At 36.1% G+C, this 8,238-nt stretch overlaps 1 non-coding gene across 1 annotated transcript; it reads left to right on the plus strand.

Moving 5' to 3' along the window:
- Positions 1–7,936: 7,936 nt before the first annotated feature.
- On the plus strand, positions 7,937–8,009 carry Trnam-cau. Its single transcript has one exon. It is a non-coding gene; the product is annotated as a tRNA-Met (tRNA).
- Positions 8,010–8,238: the final 229 nt, after the last annotated feature.

An 8,238-nucleotide genomic window follows, 5' to 3' on the forward strand; every position in this document is an offset into this window, starting at 1 on the left:
GGGAGTAGGTTAGGTTTAGCGGCTTGAAGCATCGCACATTGGCTTTTGATGCTTCCCCCTACTTAAAAAAAACCTGCTAAAATGTAGCCGGTCAGTTCAATCAGCTCCATAAGTTTATCTTGTATTTTTTCACAAAACAGTATTTTCAAAAATTTTAAGTAAAATACAACCTTTCCAAAACTCTTCCATTTGTTCAATTTTACGTACGAAAAATAGCTTCTAGTAGCGGATGTGTTGGTTATGTTTCATTGATGGAGAAAGTCGGCATCACTGCAGCAGCGGCAAAGTTCTATTTAAGTGCCGTCGAAGATTGCAAAATAATAATATAAAATATTTAATTTTTTTTCTAACAAAGTTTTACTGTGAATTCTGAAGGTTTGCCAAAATAGCATACCCTTAAAATTTTAACATCATTCTAAATATCAAATATCTAATTCCTTCCGTTATTATACTAATTGTGCCACTTAAGTTTAAAGCTTCACAGTGCCTCAGTGCCATGATTTTATTCTCCATTTATTAAAGCACACTTTTCATTTGCAATAAAAAACAAATATTTCTATAAATCTCCGCTAACGAACTAAATTCCGCCATCAGCTCAATCATCAACGAAAAAACAAGATTATCTCCACTTTTGCCAAATGCTCACCATCACAAACTAAATTTATCAAAAACATTTTGATGCTGCACTTTTAAACGCCAATAAGTATGCTTCAAAATTCATTAATGCTTTTGCGGTTTATAAAGCACTGCCAGTGTCATTGTCAAAACTCTGTCCGACCAGTGTCAAAGTCACCAAACTATTGTTGTTGGCATTCGCATTTCATTTGTTTTTGCGTATTTTGCGACGTTGCACGTAGTACAATGAAACCACTTAAAAAGCAACGAAAACAATACGATTTGCATTTAAAGCAACTCAACGAGTAGAAAAAAAGTATAAGGACCACGCGGCGTTTAAACGAAAGCATTGAAGGCGTAAGCGAAATCAGCAGCGAAAGGCTGACACGAGGGTAAAAAGTGGCAATTACAATGCTAAGAGCTTTTGTAAGCTTTTATTATTTCCACAACAAGATTATGGAGTTTCTATAAATACTGTATTGCCATATTATTGTTTTCATTTTATCGCGATTGTTTCGGATTGCCCACTGTCTAGGCTGCTTTTATTTTCTTCTTTGTCTTACAGCTATTAAATGTTTGCCATCATTATCCACTCTTATGTTTACATGCATTTTTATAGATAATCTGACTATGCTGCAGCCAAAGTGGTCTTCTCAACAACAACAACTTTTGTAGTACCATAAAAAGTTTACCCTCTTCAAAGAAAACTTAAGCTCGTTGCGAATTATTAAGAAAAAATTTTCCAAAACAAGCTTTAACTTTAATCAAGTTTATTCAAATCAAGCCCCCTCATCTTAGTTTTAGAAAGTGACTTTAATAAGTATTTTCTAAATTAGTTCACATTTCAGTGGTAGGTCATCCCAAAAGCATATTTGTATACTCTTTGAACATATTGGTACAGGGTATAATAGTTTTGTTCACCTAACGGTATGTATTACCTAAAACTAAGCGAGAAAGATATCAGGATGACGAGAAAAGTTAAAATCCGAGTGACTGTATGTCTGTTCGTCCGCCCGTACAAGCTGTAACTTGAGTAAAAATCAAGATATCTTGATGAAACTTAATACACATGGTTCTTGGCAAAAAGTAAGGAGCATTTCGTAGATGGGCGTAATCGGACCATTGAAACGCGCACGAATCGATATTCAAGAAAAACCTATAAAGTTTCTTAAGCACTAAATAAGACAATGAACTTTAATTCCGGCACAGAAGACTGCTGTAGTAAGAGACACCTCTCCTTAGCCTTTGAAGCTACAATAGCCAAGTTCGCTTAGAAAAATTCCTTTTATCTATTTTTCTACCGCAGATGTTAGGTTTACTACATCAATTTATATTTCGAGCTTTCAAGCTTTGAGCTTTAAACAAGCTTTCGAAAACTGAACACTTTTGAAGTTTTAGTAGCATATTGGCAGCACTATTTCATTAACGATGTAAGTCTCAAAAGCTTTAAAGCTAAGTTATGGACAGATCAAGACTTGAGAATCGACATTTAGACATTTGTAATGCTCTTTTTTTGACATCTTAAGTACACGACCGATTTTCGACGCATTGTTTCAGATACAAGGAGCGTTCCAAAGTAAACAGGAATTAAAATAAAAACAGAACAAATAGTTTTTTTGGAAAAATCAATTTATTTTATTCAAAATAGTCTCCTTCTGCTACAAAACAGCTTTTTGTATGGTCCAAAAGGATGCCGGACGAGTGTTTTAGCTCCTTGGCCGGTATGACTGCCAGTATACCGGTGCAAGCCTTTTGAATGGCTTTCATGGGCAAATGCATTTCTCTGAAAAGGAAGAAGTCGCACGGTGCCATATCAGGTGAATATGGGGAAATGTGATTTACGGTCAAATAATCGGTCACAAGCGTCGATCGATGATAGCAATTTTTGGTCGTCAGTCAATTTGTGCAGAACAAACCGTGCACACACCCTTCGTACGCCAAACTCTTCGGTCAAAATGCGATAAATCGATGTTTTGGAGATGTTCTATTCCATTTCCATGAATTTCAATGATGATTTCGGCTGATTTTTGATGAATTCACGCACAGTTTGCATGGAGTTTCCGGTCATCACGGATTTTGATTGGCCCACATGTTGATCGTCATTTATGTCCTCACGATCACTTTGAAAACGTTAAAACCACTCGTACACTCTGCTACGGGATAGGCAACCATCGCCATAAACTTGTTTCATGAATTGAAACGTTTCGGTAAAATTTTACCAATTCTAAAACAAAATTTAATGTTGGCCCTTTGTTCGAAGCTCATTTTCGACATACACATGGCGCCACCTTTGTAACGCACTTTGTATCTATAAATAGGGTAAGTTTGTGTCGTCTACTAAAGTGAAAGTTTCCAAAAGTTCAGCAGCTTCCATAAGCCAACTATCAACTTCATGAAAGTTATATTTTCTATAGGAAGAAGATTTTATCCTCAACTACCCACATGAAACCTTAAAAGGATTTCCCCAAAAATGAGATTTGAGATCTATAAAAAATTTTCGAATATGGAACCTCTTCAACATCCGCAATCATTTGAAGAGCACAACAATTAAAACAAAAAACAGCCAAGGCTACTAAGCCTACTGCTGTTGCCCAAAAAAACACCCGCTCGTTTGCTGCCTTTCGATTATTTTCGTCGACGAAAGCGAGACAAACAAAACAACACAACACAAACAATAGCAACAACAACAAAAGACGCGAAGTACTAAACAACGCTTAGCATACTTGAAACTTAAGTGCGTGCTTTGTTTTCCCGTTTAATGCAGCAACGGACGCCAGCGCGTGCAACACAAGGGCACCAGCACACCAGCACTCCAGCACAATGCCTTACCACGGCGTCTGAGTCCTTGCTCACATGTGTGCTTTTTTTTCTTCTTCTTCTTCTGCCGTACTGAGGAAGTATGAGCGCGTCGTTAGTGTTGCACAATGTGCAAACAATGGTGGCAAGCAACGACTTGCTGTCGAAAAAAGCAACAAACAACAACAATAACTACAACAGCAGCAATCAACATAAAAGCGGGCACGCCTGTTAAGCAGAAAGTGGCGCACATATGCGGGTATGGTGGTGTTGCACGAAAAAGCGTTCCATTGTTATTGGTTTTTGTTGTTGTTGTGCAGTASTTTTACCTTGTTGTTGTTGTATGGCACTATTTTAGGCACCTAAATCGCGTAAAACTTGCGCTCTGGGTTGTTGTGGCAATTTTCGTGCAAAGCGGACAACAACAACAATGCCAAGCACAACAACAAAAGTGGCGCACAATCCTGAAATTTGGTAGGAACAGTAGCAAGCAACTGGCTTGCGTTGCATGCAACCAAAAGTGGCGAGTGCGAGCTCAGCAACAAAAACCTCAAATTAAATGCACTTTTTAGCGCACTTTTAGGCGCATACAGGCTGCTGCTCGGTTGCTCGCATATTTTGCTGGAGCAATGTTTCTGTATCTGTGTGTGTGTGTGTGTGTGCCTTCAGACCACATTTTGTGATTTTCGACGATTGCGATTTACCGCGGTCGCGACTTGTAATTTAAGGAATCGGCGAAAAACGAAAATACCCGAAACACTGCCACCGCTATTTGCTGCCGCTTAGCAATTTTACTCGTTGCTATTTGTGGCGCCTCTTAGCGGCTGCGTGTGTGTATGCCTGTGTTCGCGCTTGTTTTTGTTGATTTGTTGCAGTCTTTAGCGTGTTCGCCGCAAAAGTGCTTAGCGTTGTAGGCAGCGCTGATATCGCCGACACAACAAAATGCAACAATACAATAACAACAACAGCAGCTTTTGCTTACAACCGTTTTGCATGCTGATTATGCAATTTGTTTGCTTGTTCTCTGCTTGTTCTTGCTACTGCTGCCAGTGCGTGTGTGTGTGTGCGTGCTTGTGTGCTCCAACGTCTACTCGTTTACCGCTATTGTTGTCTGCAATATTTTTTGTCGCCTTCGCCTGCGCCTCGCGTTTGACTTCCGGTGGTTGGCAGCAACAAACAATGTCTAAACTAATTGGATTTGTTTTGTTTGCATTTGTTGCAGTAAGCCACGCGAATGTTTGCATACTTTTAGGTGCATTGCAAACAACATTTAGCCGTAACAACCCTGCGCTGATTGCGGTTCTAAGTAGGTATGCAGATTGTGCATAAAGAGTAAAGAAAATGTGCACATTTCAAACTTGCTATTGAAGTTATTCTAATGTTTGTTGTTGGAGTGCTTTCAAAGTATACTGTGGATTTCCTATGAGTTTGTTAAAAAACTAATACACAGTTCTTTAACAATTGGGTTACATTAATCAGCAGGAAAGTGACTTTTGATGAGAATAATAAGTTAATAATTCATCGAACAATTTTTTTTAGGAAATCCGCTGGGACATATAGAACTTTTGAAAATCTTTTGAAAAGATGCTGAAACTGACGAAAAGATGATGACTATGACGAAATTCTCTTGGTCATCTTGAGCTTTTAAAACGTTTTTCCGGAGCTTTTAGGATTATTATTACAGACGCTAAGCAGTAAAACGGAAAGAAGAAGAAGCCATAATTTTATGGCAGAATTCTCTCGGTCAAATGGAAGCTTTTGAAAATCTTTTTAACAGCCTTTCGTAATATAAAACACGTTGATAAGGAAGAAAAAATTATATGACAAAACTTTCTCCGTAATTTAGAAGCTTTTTCGGAGCTTTTAGAATTCTAGAGATGCTAATCAGTAAAACGCAAGGTCAAAATTTTATGACAAAATTCTCAAGGTCAAAGGAAGCTTTTATAGAGCTTTTAAAATGTTTTCGACATATAAAATACTTATTCTTCTTCTTTATTGGCGTAGACTTTGCTTAAAATAAAAGTTCGGAGAATCCTCTAGATTGTAAGCACAAAAGCTTTTCACAAGCTTTTGAAGAAATAAAAAAATAAAATAAAATAAAATAAAAAACAACACAATGAGGGGTAAAACGCCTCGAACCGATCGTAAGACAGCTTTTGACAAGCACTAGAAGAGTTTTCCGAAATATAATAAAGTTTTATGACAGTATTCTCTCATTCGTATGGAAGCTTTTGAAGACTTTTTTCGTAGTTTTGGAATATTAAAAACGCTGAGCTGTAAAACGCAAAGATGGGGAAGTAAAAAAATATGACGAAATCTGCTCGGTCGTGAGAGAGCATCAGCTTTTGAAGAGCTTTCACTAAAACACAAAAGTGCAAAAATAAAAATTTTATAAAAATAAATTATCGTAGCTTTTTCAAAAATTTTTAGAATATTCAAAACGCTAAGCTGCAAAACCTGAAAATAAGGTAGTGACAAAAATGTGAAAAAATTTTCTTGGACGTAAGAAGCTTATGGCACGCTTTTGAAGAGCTTTCAGTAAAACACAAAGCGAGAAAGTAAAAAATTTACGAAAAAATCTTCTAGTATAGCTTTTTCAGAACTTTTTTGAAAATTAAATACGCTAAGTAGTAAAAAGTTGAAATATTGGATAAACATTCATACTATTCAAATGTTTTTATGATGAAATTAGGCCTGAATTTAGCCAACCAAACGTCACGACTTCATATAAACGGGTTAGTGATTAAATTATGTTACTGGTAAATTAACTGAGCTTTCGTTACTATCAAATAAATAAACCATTTATGTTTTTGCTAATTAATGAGTAATAGGATATTTAAACCTAAAACACTTGGAAGGCCTCGTAGCAAAACTTTTTAGGAGGATTGCGATGCGTATATTTTACATATAGTCATCAACTCAGGGTTTGCTCTACTTGTACACTGTCAAAAAGCAATATGCTAAAATTACATAATATAGTACTCCCACAGTGTACTTAAGAAAACCGCCAATAATATCTCAAATTTTGTCATATATTTTGTTTCAAAAAAGTTTCGATGGACTTTCCGGTGATCAGGAATTTTGGTTGGCCCACATGTTGATCGTCATTTAAGTCCCTACCACCACTTTGAAAACGTTGAAAGCACTCGCGCACTCTACTACGGAATAGGCAATCATCTCCATAAACTTGTTTCATCAATTGAAACGTTTTAGTAAAAGTTTACCAATTTTAAAATAAAATTTAAGGTTGGCTCTTTGCTGAAAGCTCATTTTCGCACCGGTACAGACACTTTAAACGCAATAACTTCACTTCCAATCTATGAAATGTCATAAAATTCTCATTGCAGAATCTAACGCACTAGTCGACATACATATAGGTGGCGCAACCAGGGGGCGCTAGATTCAAAAAGTCCTGTTTACTTTGGAACGATCCCTGTATAAAAGGGCTATTCATACTTAAATACATAATATTAGAAAGTTCAGAAAATTCTTGGTACATTAATTTGACGTACTAAGTCAGAGTCAGGGAATTCGACTACAGAATTTGTACCAGTGTTAAAACTTTATTGTCAATACAAGTACAACGCTTTTATGACAATTCTGTGTAAAAAAATTTATTGTAAAATTAAAGGAATAAAGTACTAAAGAAAACCCACGTGGAGTAAATTTTATAATTCTTAGATCGTTGTACAACCTAAAAATAGCTACTTTTATTAAAAAAAATTATTTTATTCTTAAAATTTAAAACCAGTTTTATTAACAATTCTAGCAATTTAAGCATTGTGTAAGCAATTGAATGAAATTTTCTTTTAAGGCATATGTACATATATTGTATTCATAATTAATTTTTCAGATTATTTATATGATATCCTATCCTCCCCATTTTTTGTACTTAAGTATATATGTATTATATACCATATTTAGAATTATTATTGTTTAAAACCTTTGAATAAATATGTTTGTCAAAAAAGTCTTGCGGTATTTTCGCTAGTTGGCACTGAGAGCGCGTAGTTCTAGCTTTATTCGTCGCATCGGCTAACACATGTTTGATTGATTGCCGTTTCTTTTAAGTCGTTCGTGAGTTATAGCGTCGCAAACGTAGAGCAAAATAATGAGAAAATACGGTATATTTTACAGTACTAGTACGATAAAGGCAAAAATGCATCTCAAGCCGCCAATAAAATTTGTGCAGTTTATGGACCCGATACATTTTTCATTTCCACCGCACAACGATGGTTTCAACGTTTTCGTTCTAGTGTAGAGGTGGTAGAAGATGCGCCACGCTCCGGAAGGCCTGTCGTCGAAAATTGCGGTAAAATCGCTGAATTGGTCGAAAGAGACCGGCATAGTAGCAGCCGTCGCATCAGTCAAGAGCTGGGCATGAGTCATCAAAAAACATTTTATGAACAATTGAAAATTCAATAAAACTACCGCAAGATTTTTTTGGCAACCATATATACAGTACATTTAAATTAGGACCAATCGTAACAGCTGCAACCCTGTCGGCTCCGCTAAGTTTTATATAGCCTCGGTGGCGCAGTAGGCAGCGCGTAAGTCTCATAATCTTAAGGTCGTGAGTTCGAGCCTCACCCGGGGCAGTTAGATTTTTGTTAATCGTATTTTTTTTTTTGTAATTTAAAATTCAAATATTTTGTTAATTTATCCTTACATTTTTTATTTATTTATGTGTTATTTAATTACTAATCTGTCTCTTATACACATCTAGATGTGTATAAGAGACAGGGCAAGTTAATTAACACCACATAGATCTCGTTTAATTTTTTCAGTACTGACAGTTTTCCTTTTCAAATAACTCATTGCATATCT

This window comes from Bactrocera latifrons, unplaced genomic scaffold (assembly GCF_001853355.1).
Source record: "Bactrocera latifrons isolate USDA-ARS-PBARC rearing strain unplaced genomic scaffold, ASM185335v1 scaffold_43, whole genome shotgun sequence".
NCBI classification, from domain to species: Eukaryota; Metazoa; Arthropoda; class Insecta; order Diptera; family Tephritidae; genus Bactrocera; species Bactrocera latifrons.